The sequence below is a fragment of the Cylas formicarius genome, unplaced genomic scaffold (assembly GCF_029955315.1).
Source record: "Cylas formicarius isolate icCylForm1 unplaced genomic scaffold, icCylForm1.1 PGA_scaffold_10__41_contigs__length_53128322, whole genome shotgun sequence".
Lineage (NCBI taxonomy): Eukaryota > Metazoa > Arthropoda > Insecta > Coleoptera > Brentidae > Cylas > Cylas formicarius.
In genome coordinates this window covers 32,197,454-32,220,272 of record NW_026844214.1, presented here as the reverse complement: position 1 = coordinate 32,220,272, position 22,819 = coordinate 32,197,454, and positions in this window count along the sequence as shown.

Below are 22,819 nucleotides of genomic sequence, written 5' to 3'. Positions count from 1 at the left end.
GACTTACCCATTCTGCTTTAACAACCACATTCTTGATCTCCCAAATATCTTTGAAAAACGAATGTCTGAGAATATGTCACAATTACGAAAAAATTAAAGAAAAAAATAAAAAAACTAAAAATCGTCAAAAATTACAAAACAAGCTTGCCATGTGCTAGAGACGAAATAATTGCTAAAATGGTTATCAAGTTTTAAGAGTTTTCGGACAATATTTTATTTAACAAATTATCAAAATTTTTTCATGTAGATTCACCTACTTAAATATTCGCATATCATTAACGAACACCCTGATATATTATTACATAGAAAATGCATGAATGCATTTCTGAGTATGGGCGTACTATATCAATTAATAAATGCCAAGTACAACTGATTCTGTCTCTCTTACTTCCAAGTAACATAATTGTAATAAATTATAATAAATTGTAATAAAAACATTTAGGGCGGAACAACATCTGTTAAAATATACGTGGAAGCACGATGAACAATCTATTTTATTCTGTTTGGAATTTTATTGCCGATTAAGTTATCACAAATTATATTATACTATATTAGAAGTAGAATAAAGGTACACTATAGGTCACCCCCACTCCTCTCCCTTTTTGTGGGCCTGTCCTCCTTCCCCACGACTCTCTAGCTCCTCCCCCTTTACCCATAATCCCTTGAAACTGGCCCCCATTGGATAAGCAACCCGAAATGTGGGGTTTAATCAATCCCCCTCCTCTAGTTTGCGATGGCGGCGAAGCCAATCAGAGCCCAGATATTTTCCCACCCGTAAGAAAAGCAATGGCGTCAATGAGACTTGATCATATTGTTCGCGTGACCATCTGCACCCTCTAGCGGTTCGAATGTAAACTAGTGTCCCCTCTTGAAATAAGATTTTCTTTAATAAGGTAACCCCACCTAGTGAATATTGACCAAAGCATTTATTTTAAAAACATATAGTTCTGCGAATGTTACCCTCGCGGGTACAAACTGTACTTTTTACTATTGCGCACAAAGGACAGGAGAAATAATGACGAAAAGTGTTGGATTTCTTTTTTCGGAACTGGAAGCTGGCAGGCACCACCAATAATATCTGCAAAAACAAAAACATGGTTAAAATTTTCATTAATAAAGTAGGATATTAGAAACCATATACATTACTAATTTACTAAGCCATCTACCGTGCGTTAACTTCATACATATTTCCGCATTTTTCTGTTTTAAGGTATCGTGAAATATTTGACTATTTATCTGGGAAAAGTTCGTATGTCGAAAATATTATGTGTAAGTGGCCGTGGTAGGTTTTTTTGCTATTATGATTTTATTTTTATTATTTAATATTTACAAAATTAATTTATCTATCTTATTGATGATTTTGGTTTTCTTTGCTATTTTATTATTTGTTTTTATTATTTAATATTTTCAAAATTAATTTATCTATCTTATTAATGATTTTAAGATATCGCAGTCAACTTTACTATTTCATCAATTTCTTTTATTTATTGCTGATCTTTGAGGATAGTGTACATACTTTTTTTTTTCGTAACTTATCTGTATCTACCCTTTAATTTCCTATCAACCCATGAAACAAACTCGAAAGGCATCTTAACTAAAAAGTTATATACTTTAAAGCTGCTGCGACTACTACATGAAAGTGTGTTTCTATGGCAATCTCAACAACAATGAAATCTGGACGCTTATACTAAATACTGGAATACTCTTCTATGCTAACGCTCTAGGAGACGCTATTTGAACTCCGTTCAAAGAAAAACTTCTACAGCCCAAATAACCTCTCTGAACCACACTTAAGCGCATCACTCTTTCACTGTCTTGCAGCCTTCAGATTAATATTCCGTACTAACTACGTATGCCATACACGAAACGTTCTCTTTTCTAATTTTTTTTCTATGCGCTACATTAACGAACAGGATCTGAACTTTTCCGTCTGTGTATTTTGTTAGCCACCTTAAAAAAAAATAAAAAAAAGGTATGCGAACCTAGAGGATATTTTCCATATTTTTCACAAATGATGACAACAATTAATGCAAGTATTATTTTTAATAATAATCCATCTTTCGCTATGACATGAAAACATCGATTTTTTTAATTCTAACTTTTCTCATAGAGCTTCCCTTTAGTCTATATCTGTTCTTTAACTAAATCCCCGCCTTTTTGAAAAACCAACCTCTAAAAATAGTTATTTTTCTCTAATATAAAGTTATACGTTTTCCGCAATGTGTGTGAATATTTTTGCTAGAGCATTTAGTTACTCAGTACATGTCCTAATCAATATTTTGAAAATATAATTCTAATGATACGTGTTTACGATTTGAAGATATCGAAACTTTTCCCAGTTTTATAAATGAGAGCTCACTGCCAAACTACCAAACATCACAGTACAAACTACCGTACTACGCCCCCCCTTGTACAAAATCAGATTAGTCAGCGTCATTAATTCTACCTGCGTTAACGAATAGCGTATTATTAAGTAAGGTTTAACACGCAGAAAATTTAAGTAACAAATAATTTAAATGAAACTCACTAACATCATAAATTCTTTAAAAAAATTAGAACAGTTGGAACTTACTGGAGTAACCAATTTGGCACAAAAATGGAAATTTTCGAGACTCTACTAGGTGCCTACAATAAATTTTACTATTATTTTTAATGCAGTGACACAACGATTTTCTAGTTCTGAATTTGATCCAGGTATATGACCATAGTTTACTCCCACTCTAAAAGCCATGCAGTCTAAGCAATCAGAGTTATTGAACGCCCATTTTGTGTATTATGTTCAAAACAGACACCCTCTGGGCTTACGACTACAGCTACCAGCTACTACTTTCACTACTATTAACAAAAAAAAATAGGTGGCATTTCTATAATACGTGCAAAGTTTATGTGAAACTGAGTGGAAGACAGAGTAATGCAACAATATAAGAGCTTACCTCCAAGTTTTCTCATTTAGTCAGTCAAAGCATCAAATGGGAAATTCCAATCCAACTTATGTAGTGGTGGAAATAAATCAATCGCCTACGTTACCGATGGTACCCGACTGAAGCTTCTCCGTCTTCTTTACGCCACATGCCGACTTAAAAAGATACTGGTCTACGTCTCAATATTCCTGTTAAAAAAAGAGTGGTTCTATATTGCCATAAATATGTGTTTCTTCAATAATACAAGCGTTTCCTCAATCACTTAATATTTATTGAATTTTTCTTTTCTATAAATGGACTGTATCTCACTTTGCGGCGACGTCGCGACCCATGCCGTGAACGTCTACCCCGTAACGCTACAAAATTGTTACTAGCCTAGCAGAAACGTAGACCTTGCCGGTTTAGCGTACAACGCCCTAATGTCACATTGACTGAAATGTCCGGCATGTTTAAGATACACAAAATTAAAAAGAAATTCACATAATTTTGAACTCAACATACCCCCAGCCTTGAAAGAACCTTCTTTCAAAAAAAAAACAACAAAACAAACATTTCTTGAAAATCAAGTTGTCTTAGACAACCTTTGAAACCACTTGAACTGAGTTTTTTTCTCACCCACTTTCGTGAAACAATGGACACAATTTTGCGAATGAACGTTTGATGACACCTTCACTCGTTTTTACATCAGCCACCCGACTAATGTTGTCCTTTCCTGGGTATAACTGAACGATGCGTCCCATTTTCCAACACAAGGGAGGCACATTTTCTTCTTTCACGAGCACCAATGTCCCTTCCTGCAGAGTGTCCCCGCCAGCCTTCCATTTGACGCGCCTCTGAAGTTCAGCGATGTATTCCAGTGACCATCGAGACCAAAAACCTTGTTGGTATTGTTGAATACGTTGATAGCTAGCAAGCCTATTTTCAGGTTGCTCGAGCAATCGTGGGTCCGGTAATGAGGTTGCCCTTCTTCCGATCAGGAAATGGGATGGGGTTAAAACGTCCAAGTCAGAAGGATCAGAGGACATTGGAGTGAGAGGACGTGAGTTTAAAATGGCCTCTATTTGACACAACAAAGTAGAAAAATCCTCATAAGTCAAATTTGCCTTGCCCACAGCTCTTTTTAAATGGTATTTTACACTTTTTACCCCTGACTCCCATAAACCCCCAAAATGAGGCGAATATGCCGGAATAAAAGCCCAGTTAACTCCTTCTGTCGCAATCAATGTCTTTAAACTGACATGATTATTACGCAAAAATTTTCCCAACTCTCTCAGTTCTGTCTGAGCACCCACAAAATTTTTACCATTGTCTGAAAACATTTTTTCTGGTTTGCCCCTCCTAGACACGAATCTCCTGAAGGTTGCAACAAATGCTTGCGTAGACAGACTTGTTACAGCCTCTAAATGTATTGCACGTGTGCAAAAACAAATAAATAAACAAACATACCCCTTGTACAAACGCGTGCCCCGTCCCAAAGCTATTTTAAAATTGAACGGCCCTGTATAATCAACCCCTGTGGTATTGAATGGAAATTGTGGGATCACTCGTGCCTTAGGTAGGTTTCCCATCTGTATTTCAAAGGACCTAGGTTGAACCTTCGAACACACAACACATTCATGCACCATCTTTCTCACAACATTTCTGCCCTTTAGTGGCCAATAAATTTCCCTTAATGAACTGAGCACTAATTGAGGGCCTGTATGCATGCTGGTGATTTTATCCAATTTAATGTTACTGTAGAATCGCTCCACAAAAACAGTTTCCTGAAATTTAACGTCATGGAAGTTTGTACTTCTTTTATCAACCTTGAAAGTAATAATGCACCTGACAATTCCAATTTCGGTATAGTTAGTGCCTTTATCGGGGCAACTTTACTTTTTGCACACAATAAGCGAACGACTACACTTCCATCCTTCGTGACAATTCTGACATAGACACATGCTCCAAACGCTTCTTGTGCAGCATCACAAAATTAATGAAGTTCGATATCCTCTGAATTGTTGCTACCTACATGTCTTGGAATATGCAGCATATTTAATTTCACCATTTCTTGCTTAAATTGTTTCCACTCTTGGGCAATATTGGTCGGTACTTCATCGTCCCAATCCAACTTGAGAATCCACAATCTTTGTAAAATAATTTTGGGAATGACGACACATGGGCTGACTAACCCAAGTGGATCGAACAGCTGGGCAATTTCTGACAGAATCTTCCGTTTTGTGGTACTTGAATTACTTGTAAATTCCCTCACCCTGTAGGTAAAGATATCTGCCTGACAGTCCCAATACAATCCCAAAGTTTTGTGTTGATGCTCTCCTAGATTAAGAGTTTGTAATTCTGCCTTGGGCCTTACTCCAAATTGTTCCAAGAACTCTTTCTTGTTCGAACTGAATTTTCTGAGCTCAAACCCACCAGATTTTAAAACCTCACAAACACCCTTAAATATCTGAAGTGCCTCTTGAATCGACGAGGCCCCTGATATCAAATCGTCAACGTAGAAATCCTTGCCAATTACCTTTGAAATCTGCGTTTGTTCGCAATTTTTTGCCAGTTCTTGCAAACACCTTACCGCTAAAAATGGACTTGAGGTTAATCCAAACATCATCGTGTTTAAATTGTAGACCTTGACTTCTTCTGCTGGATTTTCTCTCCACAGTATCCTTTGTAAATGGCGTTGATCTTCCCTAACCCATACTTGTCGGTATATTTTGGCGATATCTGCGCAGAATGCTACTTCATGTTGTCTAAACCTCAACAAAATTGAAATGATATCCTCTTGAATTCTTGGCCCCGAAAATTGCAAATCGTTAAGTGACACACCCGAGTCTGATTGTGCAGAGCCGTCATACACAACCCTTAACCTTGTTGTAGAACTTATTTCATTTTTCACAGCATGATGTGGTAAGTAATAACACCTTTCATTCGTGATGTCCTCACTTACTTGAGTCATGTGACCTACTTGTTCATACTCTCTCATGTATTCACAATAATCTACATGTGGTTGCTTGGCCCTGGCAAATTTCCTCTCCAAAGAGTAAAATCTCCTCAATGCCATCTCTCGAGAATCTCCCAACTTTTCAATACTCATTTTCAATGGGATTGCAACAACAAATCGACCATCCTGATTACGTCTTGTTGTTGACATAAACAAATTTTCACAATGAACTTCATCCCGTGTCATTCCCTCGATTTGACTTCCACCTGGCTCTTCTAGTTCCCAAAACTTGGCCAGTTGGTCTTGTACCTCTGTACAAATACTTAGGTTGCACACCGTTTTCTTAGGTTTGACTCGAGATCCTTGTCCACTGATGTAGCCCGCTACTACCCATCCTAACCAAGTGTTTTGTAAGACAGGTTTGTTTTCCCCTAATTCGATTCTTCCTACTCTTATGAGTTTCCAGAACACACCTGCACCAATTAACATATCCACTTCATCAGGCAAATGAAATTCACTGTTTGATAGACAAATATTTCCTGGAATATTTATTGGCCCTAACTCAATTTCACACAAAGGAATCTCATCACTAATTTTTGGAATGATTAAACAACTGATAGGAATTTTGAAATCACCTTTCTGAGAACTGATTTCTACTTCACACCGTTTCGAAATCTTTTCAGTGTTTTGACCAATCCCAACCACACACACATTCGCATCTTTTGTTTTTAACTGAAGTCTGTCACACATTTTTTCAGTGATAAAATTGCTCATTGAAGCTGAATCTAACAAAACCTTGCAATGATGCACATTGCCACTCACATCTTTTATTTTGACAATCGCTGTAGAAAGTAACACCTGACCTTGAGTCCCACAATTTCTACTCGATAGCGCCACAGAGGTTTTACTCCCTTCCTTTGAAGACGCTTCTACAGCCTTTTGTACGTCAGCAATTGGGGCACTTTCAACACTGCCATGTTCAGTTTGGCGTTGGTTATAAAAATGTAATAGAACATTATGCCCTAAACCACACTGCGAACATTTTTTCCCTTGACAATTAAAACTAAAATGCTTGTTCGAAAAACAACACATGCATAATTTGTTTCGTTTTATTTGCGCAATTCTCTGGCTGGTTGTTAACTCCAAAAATTTCTTACACTCGCTGATGTCATGACCGCTTTTACAAACAACACACTTGCTTTTTTCAACCCCAGCAACAAAAACCCTTTGTTTTTGCCCGGTTAAATTTTCCTTCAATTTTGTCCGGGAATTGTTTTCCAAGGTCTCTAACAAGTCTGCACGGCTTTTTTGAAATTGCTTAAAATCTTCTAACTCAGGCATCTCTGTTTTTATTTTAAAAGATTCCCACTCCTTTAATGTTACGCGATCAAGTTTAGTGCCTAAATGATACAAAATTAACGTGTCCCAAAATTTAACAGGTTCTCCCAAATTTTCCAAGGCTCGTAAGTTCCTGTCTACGTTATCAATTAAATTTCTCAAACTAGAAGAAGATTCATATTTTATGGGCTGTATATCGTAAATCCCCGTAATATGATTCTGCACCAAAATACGCTTGTTGTCATATCTTTTGCACAAAATGTCCCACGCGATCTCATAATTTGAAGCGCTAAATTCTAATGACTGAATTACCTCCTTTGCTGGAGCCTCAAGTGATGCACGCAAATAGTGAAACTTTTGAATGTCGCCAATCGACTTATTCTTGTGAATTAAACTATCAAACGTGTCTCTAAATTCCAACCACTTTGAGTAGTTTCCAGCAATCGTTGGTAAGTTTATTAAAGGTAATCGTACACCCATCGTTTCATTAGAATTTGGCCGTAAATTTTCCTGAAAAATGACAGAGTTGGAATCCGAATGCGTAATATTTTGCAAACACTCATTTTTGTTGTTCGTATCATTAAAATGACCCAAAATATTTTTTGCCTTTGCGACAATATTATAAAATTCTGTTTGGAAAATTTCCCTTTCATTAAATTGGCTCTCTAAATCTGTTTCCGAACATAATGACTCAATTTCACTTTGATATTGTTCAAAAATATCTAATAACTCGATTATTTTCTCTGTTCTAAATTGCAATTGCATAAACACTTCTTTTTCTGAAGATGCGCTTTCAGTTTGCACATTGAAATTTGTTAAATACCTTTTAAATTGAGATAAGCTCGCTTTTACACTAGCTCGCTTTCTAATTAATTGGTTTAATTGCTCAGCCATTTTGCTGATTTTTTTCACACAAAATAGAAACCACAAACTACAAAATCCAACAAAGGTTTGAAAAGGATCGACTTACAGGTTAACGGCGACTTTTTTTCTAAGTCCGGCCCTTACTGTCTCGTCTTGCGTCGCGTCGTAGCAACGCTGCGTGATCGTACGGCCCGCACGTACAATTTTCAACGCCGCGCCGCGCTCGCCGATAAACTCCACGGCACCCCAACGACGACCTTCAAACAATGCCTTGTGCACCGCGCCGCTCCGCCTTGTCTCAGCTGCGCTTTTTTGCTTGCCGGCGTTCGTTTACGGACTCGTAAACGTTTCCCTCACAATTTTCACACAATTTTCTTTGCGAATACAGATGATCCAACAATCTGTACTTCGCAATTTCCTCGTTTTTCACTTTTGTGGAACACTCAATAATTCTCGCAATTGAAAACTCTCCACTCGATGGATCACAATCCCGTTCGATGGACCACTATGTTTCTTCAATAATACAAGCGTTTCCTCAATCACTTAATATTTATTGAATTTTTCTTTTCTATAAATGGACTGTATCTCACTTTGCGGCGACGTCGCGACCCATGCCGTGAACGTCTACCCCGTAACGCTACAAAATTGTTACTAGCCTAGCAGAAACGTAGACCTTGCCGGTTTGGCGTACAACGCCCTGTTGTCACATTGACTGAAATGTCCGGCATGTTTAAGATACACAAAATTAAAAAGAAATTCACATAATTTTGAACTCAACAATATGTTTTTTCAAAATTTTACCTGAATAGTTCGTGATTCCTTATATATGCCGTGTTGGCAGCAATGTGGCGACGACTACGCTTAAACTTTCCATATCTCGTGTCCCCATGACTGGCCAGTTTCATATATGAAAGCTCACCTCGCACGGGTTTGAACCTCCTTTAAAAAAAACAGGCAAGACTTGTACTTATCATATCAAAGTAATATGAGGAACTTATATTTTATGCCAAAACTTATTTCATCACCTCCAAAGGGGAGTAGGGGTTCCTAAAGTATGGTAGGTACATCTCTTTTATTTTTTAATTTAATGAAAAAAAGTGACATAATTACTCGATGTAACTCGATCCGGATCGTTAACTCGTCTCAAGATGGGGGTTTAGAGATGCTGTGGTCATTAAATTGATTCACTAATCCCAGTACATACTGAAACCCCTTATTTCCAAAATAAAAAAAATTGTTAACTGTTAACACACAAAAAAAAACTATTTTCTCACCAATTATATTTCTAGGGTCGTTTTCAGAATTTGTCCAACGTAGACTCCCAAGAGGATAGGTCCGCTATTTCGAAAAATGTTCATGTCTCGCCGCTATGCATTTGTACACGAAGCAGGGCCGGATTAACAGCAATTATATTCTTGTCAGTCAACATACAGCCGCCGATTGAATTCTCGGATTCTGCTTTACTAGTTGCCATGGTCTGTCAAATATGTTACTTAAAAAAATGTATATTTTTTTTACAAATAATATACCTTTCCTAAAATAATTCCGCCTTTATCAAGTTGGACAAGGGCACGTCTGTCTGTTTTCAAAAACGCGGCGTATGTATCTTCCAAAATGATCCGAATCGTTAACCTTTAGAGGTTCGACGAAAACAAAGTTCATTCAACCAGGAATTCCGCGATGGCAGTTTTGAAAATTTTTGATTCCTCGTTATGGAAATCTAAACGGAGCAGGCTCGGATGGTCAGCAAATACACAACTCGCCGATTCAATTCTGAGATGTTGCTTCACGAGTTACCATGATCTGTCAAATATTTTAATTAAAAAAAATCTATTATTTAGCAACAATATAACTTTTTAAAAATAATTTCGTCTTTTTCAAGTTCAACAGGACACGTGTGTTCGTTTCTAAAGGTTTCGTAGTCTGTAGCTCTGTCGAATTCTCCAAAATTCGTTAAACCTTCAGATATTTTCAAAATTTGTCCAACGCAGACTCCCACTCACGCAGTTTCGAAAACTTTCAGGTCTCCCCGCCATGCATTTGTACACGAAGCAGGGTTGGACTATCAGCAAACAGCACATCCGTCATTTTTCTTCTCGGATTCTGCTTGACGAGCTACATCGATCTGTCAAATATTTAGCGAAAAACAAAATTATCTATTACTTTTACCAAAAATGAAGTACCTTTTTTCCTTAAAATAGTTCGTCCTTTTCGAGTGCGGAAGGTTTCGTAGTCTGTAGCTCTGTCGAATTCTCCAAAACGAACCTTCAGATATTTTCAAAATTTGTCCAACGCAGCCTTCCACGCACGCACGCAGTTTCGAAAACTTTCAGGTCTCCCCGCCATGCATTTGTACACGAAGCAGGGCTGGACTATCAGCAAACAGCACCCCCCGTCACTTTTCTCCTCAGATTCTGCTTGACGAATTACATCGATCTGTCAAATATTTAATGTAAAACAATCTGATCTATTACTTTTACCCCAATATTAAGTACCTATTCAAAATAGCCTTTTCGAGTTCGAAAGGTTTCGTAGTCTATAGCCCTGCCGAAATGTCATTGCATTTGTACACGAAGCAGGGTCGGATTGTCAGCAAACAGCACAAGCGTCACTTTTCTTCTCGGTTTCTGCTTGAAGAATTACATCGATCTGTGGAATATTTAGCATAAAAAAAAAATTATCTATTACTTTTACCAAAAATGAAGTACCTTTTTTCTTTAAAATAGTTCGTCCTTTTCGAGTTCGGAAGGTTTCGTAGTCTATATCGTCTGCCAATTGTCCAAAATCGTTGAACTTTCAGTAATTTTCAAAATTCGCCCCAACGCAGCCTTCCACGCACGCACGCAGTTTCGAAATCTTTCAGGTCTTCCCGCTATGCAATTGTACACGAAGCAGGGTCGGATTGTCAGCAAGCAGCACCCCCCACCCCCGTCACTTTTCTTCTCGGGTTCTGCTTGACGAGTTACATCGATCTGTCGAATATTTAGCGTAAAAAAATTATCTATTACTTTTACCAGAAATGAAGTACCTTTTTTCTTTAAAATAGTTCGTCCTTTTCGAGTTTGAAAGGTTTCGTAGCCTATAGCCCTGCCGAAATGTCATTGCATTTGTACACGAAGCAGGGTCGGATTGTCAGCTAACAGCACAAGCGTCACTTTTCTTCTCGGTTTCTGCTTGACGAATTACGTCGATCTGTCAAATATTAAATAAAAAAATATCTATTTTACCAAAAATACGTGCTCTTCTAAGATAAATTAGCTCTTTTCGAGTTTAAGCGGACACGTATCGTCAGCTGTAGGATGTTTTATTATTATATTTTCCAGTGTCTATAAATTAATAAACAACAGAAGCTTCGGAATACAAAAATTTTAAACATAAAAAGTTCTAACCCCTAAAAACATATTTTCATTACGCTGGCGGACGTATGACAATCCCCAAAAATTACCATATTTAAATTGTTACTATTGATATATTTCTATTCCGAACTTCACTCAATACATGCAAAAAAAAACTAGCGAATATTATTTATTATCTCCTAACTCATTCTCTCTATCTGTTTCTTTCCACAATCCGAATATACACTTTGTCCCCAAGAATCTTGTAAAATTTTATCTGCTTAACTTCTTCGCGATGTTCATATGGCTGAATTTTTTGGGAGATATATCGTGCGTTATTTCTATTAAAATTCTGTTTCCTTTTTACCTACTTCAAAAACGTAAGCGAGCATTTTTGGTTGTTTTATTAAACAAAAATGGATACTAAACAAGATCCGTATCTCCGACCTCAGCCTCCTTTGATCACTCCCCAATTTTTCTTTTAATTAAGTATAGAAACCTCGTCGAATATATACATAATACTAGGTCAAAATGTTACGCGGTTACTCATTAAAGTCACAAATCCGAAACCTTCTTACCTATCTTTTTCCAGTCTTTTTTGTTTTATTTATCCGTATATGAAATACACAATGAACACAAAACTTACACTCGTTGGCGATATTGCATTAAGCAATAAACGTGGATAACAGAAACAAACCCTTAACACAAACGCTTCTTTAAACTTCGACTGACACGTGAAACAACCCGCATTCCTATGAAAGGCAGGTAAACCAAGCAGGTCAAATTTAAGCTACCCTCCAGTGTCGTCGTAGGTTCGGGCATAATAAATAACGAATACAACAAAGCGGTAATTTTTAATAATTTAATTTGCATTTTATTTAACTTAAGTTGTTATGTAGAAAATGTGACATTTCTACAATTAATCAATATACTACGAGTACTTTTCCGCTTAATTACTACTTTGAGAAACAAAAGAAAACGTTAGATTCCATTCAAACTTTTTCGGTTTTCATAATATCTCGCGTTTATTTAGAAGCTAATGGCCTGTGGCCATTAACCAGACGTTTCCAAAGGCTGGTTTGATATTATGTATATAAATCATAACAAACACAAAAAATAGAGTTATATTGCCACCGAAAATCTGAATTTATGTTTAAAAATGTAACTTCCCGTATTTAAACTATTGCCTGCATTGGCGCCTATATTTTATAGTTTTTTTTGTATCCTATTTTTTGTTTTGCTTGCAAATGTGTGTCCATTTTCGGGTACTGAATTTTTTTCTCAAATTATTACAAATTACTCAAAACGGAGTTAAAAACAGACGAGGAGAAAAGGGAAGAACCCTTATTTCTCCGACACTGACCTCCGATTTTTATAAAAATTGGCGCCTTGACACCCTGCCCGTGAATATTTTGCAAAGGATTTTTAAAATTTAACTTCCAAATAACGCATACTCTCGCCTAGTGTCACAGTTTTGGGCCCCATTTTGCTATGGTTAGACAGGTTTATTCTTGTACATTGTCGGGACAAAAGAAGCATCTCCTTCATCCAAATGGACTTTTTCATACCTAATACAACAGATCCCGGGCATCATCTCGTCTTAATTGTTTCTATTGAACTAATTTTAGTTACAAAAAATTAGATGATCGTCAAAATTGGCATAAAAAGATAATCAAGATTTAATTAAACAAGAATATGCACAAAAGAAAAGAGATAAACTCCGACATGGGAAACAAGGAAATATCGCTAAAACGGCAACTGATCTAGCGCGCGCCTTTTTTAAAAATAATATTAATTTTTCAAAATAATTCTAGGCTAAGCTAACTACCCGGTGCAACAAAATATTGAAGGATCTTCATGATCCTACCGGTGAGCGAGTAGAAAATTATTTGCAAAGAGGATAAAATATCTTAATATAAATAGTTTATAAATTATTTCACTATTGATAATATGTCCCCTTTTAAAATGGCGGATTATTTGATACGTACTTTTTTCTTGTCAGAGCTTGTCTAAAAAAAAAAAGCGGGATGGATGGAGGTACTCCGTCAGGTTTTTTTCCTGTCGAAACAAGTATGTGAGGCGTTCGCTTTGGATCTGGGGAACGGGTGGGGGTTATACATATATAAGCTATAAGAAATTTTAAATTTTTATTCAGTTTCCACTCATACAATTTCGTGATAAGTGCAGAGTGAGAAAAATGTCCGAAGTCTAAAATTATCCAACGCAAGCAATGGATTCGTGGGGAAGATTTGTGGTCAATGCGGAAATAATCCGCGAACAAAAATACATTTACGAGGCAGCAATTACGCTGCCGGAATTTCTTACTAGAAATTACCTCAGGTCTTAGCCCAGCAAGAATCTTCGCTCCGGCAGTGAAAGTAAGCTTTCTCCCTTACGCTTTGTCGGAGAAAAGAAGCATTTCGTTCGACGAGATAGATTTCACAGAATTAATACAACAGCTTCCACTGATATTGTCAGCAGGCCCGACTGGTAAAGTTATGTATTTAACCTGCTTTAAACTCAGCTGTCTACAATGTGATGGTGAAGTCTTGGTCAGGATTGAAAATGGCGAGGGTTTACTCTATATTTCGAAAGACTGGGTACAGGAATTAATTACCATAAGCAAATTGGTATTTAAAAGAATACGAGTACTGTCTCGTTTGAACTTTTACGAGTACTACGATAGAATATTGTATTTGACTATACATGAAAATTTGCTGGAAGACGCCAAAATCTTTCCGCATATATAATATTTATGTTCTACAGAAGAGAGTGAGCAGAGCTACTGCATGGAGGACTATATGCGTTTTGGAAAAATGCAGATAAAACAAGATATCAACAAAAGGATAGCATGGGACATACCTGTGTTTTAATAGAAATTTTCCTGTAAACTAATAATAATAAATGTTTTTTAAAATTCATTGTGTGTGTATGTTTTATCCTTACCCCCCCCCATAAAAAAAGTAAAAAAAAACAAGTAATTGCCTAAAATAACTTTATTAAAGAAAAAAAAAACAACAAAATATAATCAAACAAAACATAGTACCACAGGAATGAAACCTTCAGAAATTACCCCTACAACGGAGATTCTCGTATATAATTTACCAAAAAAAAATTTGCAGTGAAAAAGTCAAAGTTCAAAGTTGGCGATGCAGTGAGCAAAAGTCGCACAAAATCTGTTTTTGACAAAAGCTATGAAATTAATTGGACACCCCGAAAATTTCAAGATTGTTACAGTAAGTGGTTCCTTCCCTCTTACGTATATTTTGGAAGATATGGAGGGGCGTTCAATCAAAGCTTCGTTTTATGAAGTCGAATTACAAAAACCGTACTACCTAACAGTCGATCGACTATTAGGTAGTACTATTAGAACTATCATAAAATAGTTGAACTAACTGAATACTGAGAAAATTATGAAAATAAGTAAATAAATAGATTGTATCTTTTTGAATTTATATGCTTGCTTTCCATTATAATATATCCTCAATTTTTGTTTTTTAAAGATTGTTTTATACATTCAGCAGTATTTTTTTTCCTACTCCCTTCTCTAAAATACCGAATTATACAGCTATCTAACGTGCGGAAAGTGTCATTTTACCGGGTCAATTTTGTTTCCTACAGCTTCGAGTCACTTCGGACATTTCCGGGATTTTCCTCACAGGTTTTGCAGGAATCGGATGTTTTCGGAGATATTTCTCGCGGTTTGAATTTTGACGTTTGTCAATTCTCATATGTTAATGCATGTATTCGTGCTGTTTTGCAAAAATGTACCCAAAAATTAAGGGTCGTAGAAAAATTATAGTATACAACAATACTATTATCCAGTATACTATTATCCGAATGGTGATCTAAAGATCTGTTTTTTACTTTCTGCTCTAAAATTGTCAATTGTGCACTGATCAAACGTGAGAAAATTTCACTTCGTTACCCCCGTTCGCGACCCAAAAACTACCGGCCGAAGAAAAAGTATGCTATAGTATAGTAAAAGTTAACTAGTGAAATAGCGTGTATCAACCTTATAAATCAAAATTTTATTTTAGTTCGTTTTGTCCCCTTATTTTTCCAAAAGAAATATTTTCCATTTATTCTGGAACTTTTTAATATTTAAAATTATTTTAATTATATACTTCATGAAATGATAAGTTAAACATTCCACAGTCCTCATATAATTTTTCAAAGAAACTTTCTGTTTCAGCAAGTCACATTCAACAACAACCGACGCAGAAGGAATCCAGAAGATTTATAAATACTAGTTTTCATATTTTTTACCACGGGGAACGTCAATATGTTTTTTCCTGAAATGTGACTAAAATAAACAATAAGTAGGGTCGCAGTAATATATAGGGCTTCTTAATATTTTCGCGCTGTATATCCCGTGAAAAGACATTAAAAAGCGAAGCCTTAAATCTAATACTTATTCTTAGAAAAAATGTCCACCACGTTCCCATTAGATATGGATTTCCTATTAGTCAGAAGCTCGTGTATATTAAAAATGCGTAATAAGTATTAACCAACAGTGTAGGAAAATTTATTTTACTATTCCTGAAATACGAGTAGCTAAATTACAGGTTTATGGACCAAAGCATGGGAATTTTGTTCGCATAAAAAATGCAACGTTTCTTCGTCTGTTATACTATAGGTAGCTGCTCTGCTTCTAGTTCTGTTCGCGAGCGTCCAATTTTAAGCTTACAATTGATTCTAATATTGGAGATACGGTGAAACCACATTATTACAACGCAATGTTTCGTCGCAGTTTTTCTTATAACGGAGTGCGTTGTTATATTTTAGTGTCTTCTATAGGAGTTAATGTCAAAAACATTAAATATAAATATAAAAAAATCATTTTGTGTCCGGATTAAGTTATATATTTTGCAACTAACGAAAACTGTTTCATAAAAGTAAGCGAAATAGCTACCCCTTAGTTGGTCAATAAATACTGGCTATAACATCTAATATTTTTCGTAAATGCGTCGAAATTATTTTTTTTATTAAACATGTAATGTCTTCTTCAGTAGAGTGGCTCTTCAGCTACACTGTGCAGAATGACTTCATTGCAATATTTTCTATTGGTTACATATATATGAATAAATATATTATGCAAGAAATGTGGCGGTAAACGGCATTTGAGCCACGAGTTTATTTGGTACGAGCGGAGCGCAAAATAACAAGAATACATTCACCGACATGAAAGTCATAATTGGCAAGCAGTGCGGTAAAATCTCCGAAACCATCTGATTCTTCCCAAACCCGTGCGGTAATATTCTTTTTCTACTCCCATCTGTAAAATACCTAATTACGCACCGATCTAGCGTACGGGAAGCGTCGCTTGACTTCGGACATTTCCGGATTTTACCGCACGGGTTTGGGAGCAATCGAATGTTTTCGGAGATATTTCCCACGATTTGAATTTTGACATTTGTCAATTCTGACAGCAATGTCAGTGAATGTATTCGTGTTTTGCGAAAATGTACCCAAAAACTAACGGTCGTAGAAAAAGTCTAGTATGCAACACGTTCGGTAAACTTTTTAACTCACTCGTTTATTAAACACTCGCTCCGCTCGTGTCAAATAAACTCGTGAGTCAAATGCCGTTTACCGCACTTGTTGCATAATATACTATGAAATGTCCAAAGTGGCTCAGATCCGTGGGACAAGACGCTCACGTGGTAAAGTGACGCTTCCCGCACGCTAAATTGGTGTATAATTAGGAATTTTACAGGAGGGAGTAGAAAAATATATTTACTGTTAGTATATTTTGATGTCAATAAAAGACCACAAAATTTACTGCTAGTTAACCGACCTTAGCGCGTAGAAAATTGAGACCAAAGAAAAAGAGAAAGTGAACTGAATAATTTAATAAATTCAATGAAATGTAAATTTTCAAAAGAAACTTTAGTAGCCTGTAGAGTTTGTAGATACACCTCTTCTAGATTTCTCCGACGATGTGTATTTTCAATAAAAAGTAGTTTATAATAGAAATCTTAAGCTCGATCCCAGAAGTGCCGCCTAGTGGTGAGGGTATTTAGTTTTCGATACCAGATATATAAATTAGAAATTCCGTTAACGACATCGTTCTTCGTTCTGTAGGTGACACAAAAAGAAATTGAAAAATATACAGGGTGTCTAAGATAACGATGTCTGTGATGCGGCTACTATAAATTATAAGAGATACGAAGACGGTTAAACTGGGAACAAGTTTCAGATTTTAAAGATTTATAAAGCGCTGCTTCCGATTTAGTTTTTATTTTTTTCTTGTATTATTTAACTAGGTAAAAAAATAAAGGTCACTTTCTCCTTGTCACTTTTTAAGCTCTACAAGGTAGCGTAGAGATTTTAAGTTGGACGTTTGGATTTTTTTTTTATAAAAATTACAGTTTCTCTTTTCCTGATGGATATGGAAAAGTAAGATGGAAAGAAGAATTATTTGATGAATAATCTTATATTGCAAATAGCCAAAATGGACACCATTGATACATTACAAATATAAAATATATTTTCCCAAAAATGCATCGACATCACTATTATTGCAAAAAATGATATCCAAATACTAGTCTAACACCAGGTACGCAAGACCATGACACGCTGAAATACAAGCCATCACATTCAGGAATCAACCATTAACTATGGGTGAAAGAAGACAAAAAATGTTGAAAATATAGTACAAATATTTTAAAAATTTCTTTCTTTCTCTGTGACTACATTCGGGCTCAGGTAAATAACTCGGACCACCATGTAAAACAGAGAGTTCTGCATCGTCAGTAGAGATTACATTATTAGCACGGAAAAACAAAATTACTTAATAAAAACTGCTTTTGATCAAATCAGATGTTTTTAACTTGGCTGTTAGCTTCTCCCGTTGATTCAACAGTGCAGGTTGCAAGTCTTTTAGCTTCATGGGATTAAAAATGAAGCTCACATACCATAAAATAAAAAGATTAGAAAATGTTTAACTTGCTAGCCCATCTTGTAGTACTTAGATTTTACACTTATCGAAAATTATATCGGTAAGACTCACCTTTTCGTTGGCCTCCGCTTGTGGGAATGAGAAAATTGTCAATTTTTATTCATGCTTACAATTCTCTTCATACTTCGGAACACAGGGTGTGTTTTTCCTAATTACAGCAAAAAAATATAGTAACACACAAATAATAAGGCTTTTTAACATTTATTAAGAACAGTCTCTAGTTTAAATAATTAGGGATTATCTCGCACACAAAAACACTCAAAAAAATAACACAAATATTTTGATCTCACACACTAATTCTTATATTGATACCGACGGCTAAACTAACTATTTAGACGTGTTCGCCCATACTGTTTTTTTTTAATTTGTCACTTTTTAGTTTCAAATAACTGAATTAAAAAGTATAAACGAACATATAACATCGATTGTTTACAGTCTAACGTTTCACCGCCTTGTTATAGAGGTCGTGTTGGCCCAACATGCGAGATATCCCTTTTCCTAACCTGTAACATCAGCAAAAGAAATTAAAACGACAAATAAAATATTTAAAATTTCAGTAATAATTGATACTAATTTCCATATGATTAACACAGATAAAACATTCAGATTTTTGCGGTTTTAATGCCAGATGTGTGATCTTGACATAGACCAATTTATTAAAAAATATATTGTAATAACAATGAGTGCTGCCGCAACACACTGAAAGGTTGCGAACGGATTTTAAATATAATGTTGATATTTTAACAGTAATTTTATATATATTTTGCTAAAAAAACAAAAATTAAAATTTAATAATGGCAGGTTGTTACAGGCTAGATTACAATATTACGATATTAATTAACATAATTTTCAACAGGTAACAAATAATAGGCATACACACAGATATGAAAGGGATAGTAACTAGTTTTAGCTCCTCTCCAGCTCACGCCTCGTCCTTACTTGCCGTCCTTCTGAGCACAAATGGTACATGCGCCAGTAAAACACAAGAAAAAATAGAAAGCATGTTTATAACATTAACTACGTTAAGAAGCAAATTTAAATTACCAGTTGCGTTACCTTCTCCTGGAATCACTAGTCGTACTTTCAAAATAGGTTCGCGATGGAAATCCCTGTTTAATTCTCACTTATCTCAGCTACAATGTAAACAAACGTTATTAAGGTTAGAACTTTTAATTTGATTGATTGATTAATTGATCCATTTGATTCGGGATTTTTCTCCAATAAAAATCATCTTTCATACACGAAAATATTTTAATCGATCGCAACCCAAATGTCAATCAATAACGTTCAATTCGCCAGGAATTGACCACAGTAGCACCCGTCTGTCATCGCCAGGGAATATTAAATCGGTTAGATGCTTTTCCTCGACCAATGAATTCTTTTTGTCTATTTTTTGGTATTTTCAATATTAAAAGCTCGTATCGGGCTCTTTTTGATTTAGAACGCTAACGCGGATATCACCCATCGGAGTTTCGTACCCATATTTTAAGGTTGATTCAGTATAAAGCAATAGCACTAAAATTTGCTATTTGTCAGTAATTTATACTTTTCTAAAGCGAATTGTTTTGATTTTGGGCTTTTGTGTATTACATGATTGTTATGCGGCCGGCTTGTGTAAGGATTGAGCGCTCAAAACCGTAATGCTGAAACGATTGTTTATAACCATTTCTTTGGAAGCTTATGCTTTATATAACACCAAACTGGTACTTTAGATTTTTCCTTTTCTTTAATAACAATAGACGCTTGTTGTTAACTTAAGAGCTTTTTTTTGTAGCTAATACTCCTCTTTTCCTGTTTTGTGATAATCAGTTTTTCACTATTCGAGGAGCTACGTCCAATGAAAAACGGGTGGCGCCAAAATCTCTCTAATCTTACTTATATTTTACCCAACCACGTCACCAACTAGCTGTTGAAGTGATAACAAGGTATATTGAAATTTTTCTCAAACATGCGACATTATTTCGAGTTTTCTTCCATAATGATGTGAGGCATATTAAATAGTGTAAGTAATTGTTGAAAATTTAAGTTGAATTAAATTAAATTAAATTTTACCATTATAGAATAGGTGAGCGTGTTAAACTTTTTTCTATCGATCTTTTATTGTAGTAAAAGTTATAGCGATGGATTTTTTTTTCATAAATTTTATAGAGACATAGAGATGTTGGAAAACGCGCTCTAGAGCTCAAAAAATCCAAATCAATCCGTTCGGGAAATCTTGGTAACCTGAAAAGACTGTTATTCCGCAGTTATTAACATTTACTTTCATTAAATTTAATCTTTCAATAAGTCATCTTTTTGATATCACAAAAACTGATGTGATATAAAATATATAAAATATCCCGAAAAAAGTATTGATATTGAAATCACATTTCCAAAGCTCAATAATTATGAAAATATTGAGAATTAGAGAATGAAAGGAAAAATATTACTTTTTAACACATTTAACACATAATAAGCATTTAAGTACGGATCAAACCGTGTAAATTCCCAATAGTCCATCGGCCCCGCACGGGCCAAATGATACAATTCCGTACCGTACACCTTATGGCAAACAGGCAGCGACAACACTGATACTGATACTTTTAATACATATAAGAAGTACGGAACATAATGGCGAACGATGGAATTAATATTAGTATTAATGGGACATTTAAATCTGCAGAAGTTTTTTGTAACGGAATGCGAGAAATGTTTGTTGATTTAGTATTTGGAAGCCTTTCTAAAGAAATTGGCTTAAATAAAAATACCACCTTTCGGCAAGAATTTTAGGTCTTCTTAAGTTTTGGTTTCAATTATTCTATAGTCCAATATTAATCTCAAGACTAAATTACTAACACCAAAATTATAATTACTGCATAGTCAATATTTGATTTTTTTGTCAAAATAGCTGTAACAGTGGTTTATCCGGAGTTTGCTAATAACTGTAAACTGTACCTTTTTCCGTAGCACCCCATCCGCATACAATAGTCGATTTTGCTGTTAGATCGTCATTAATTTCACTCACTGGAAGACATATCGGTTGAATATTAGCTGAAATAATTTGCACATCAGTAAAATTAATATAAAACTAGATTCAAATTTTGACCACAATAACCTGCACCGCCAATAAGCAGAAGAAAAAATTGAAGAAATTACTTCATATATTCAGGAGGGTTTACATATGTAATACCCGTAATGTTAGTTTTTCATAGAGAATTCATATGAATTCTACTGTTTGGCACCGTCAAATGCAGTGCAAAAAAATATTTCTTTCAATATAGTATTCACATACATAATAAAATTGAATATAATACCCTTAACTTTATTTTTTCGTGCAGAATTCAGATGAATTTTTTGTTTGGCGTAGTCAAATGCAGAGCAATAATGTTGGAGACGCACGAAAAGTAATTCGCCGTTTTTTATCCTATCCTGTACTGGAATCCTGGATCAGACAATATCGTCGCTGAAATGCTAAAGAACAGGGGTAAGAAAGGCACAGAAATGGTAAATGGCCCGAAAGATGGACCGGATCAATCTACATTCCTCTGTATAAAAAAGGAGCTAAAGACGATTGCAGCAATTATAGAACTATCGTTCTGATCAGTCATGTCGGTAAAGTTCTCTTGCAAATCATATAGGAACGATTGAAGAATCTTCTTCTACAGCAGATCCTCCCAGAACAGGCAGGGTTTGTGCCAGGTCGTGGAATGCGAGACCAACTTATGAACATACAAGAAATAATAGAAAAAATGTACGATTGCAATGTACCAGCTATGTTCTGTTTCTTCGACTACACCAAGGCATTTGACACAGTACAGTGGAGTCGACTATGAAACATCTTGAGCAATATGGGGGTCCCGAAACATCTCATATATATAATAAAAGCCCTATATGACAAAAAGAGAGCATACATATAAGTAGAAGGGCAATTCTCAACAGGATTTAATGTAGGAAAAAGCGTTAGAAAGGATTGCATGCTCTCCCCACTTCTCTTTCATATTTATGGAGAATGAATCATTAGATGGTTTCTAGAAAACTGTGATGGCATCGTCTCTATTGACGGGAAGAAAGTGTTAAACTTACGATATACGGATGACACGATAGTTATGGCACAAACTGAACAAGAAATGTTTGAACTTTGAAGTTGCTTGTTTGGAATCAGACCTACGTCTGAATAAGTCCACTTGCTGCCTGCTGATTCTGGATAGATCTCAGACAATCCCAATACCACTTCGACACATTCATGGTATGGAAACCAGGGACACTGTCATCTATCTTGGAAGGATTTGGATTTTAGAAGACGCTTTGGGTAGACTGGCTAAAATCTGGAAACACCACAACATTCAGAAAATGACCAAGATGAGACCTCTCAAAGCCCTAATATTCTCCATCGCAACTTATGGATCGGAATCTTGGACATTAAATACAGCATGCCGCAGGAGAATAGAAGCATTTGAAATTATATGCTACCGCATGATGTTAA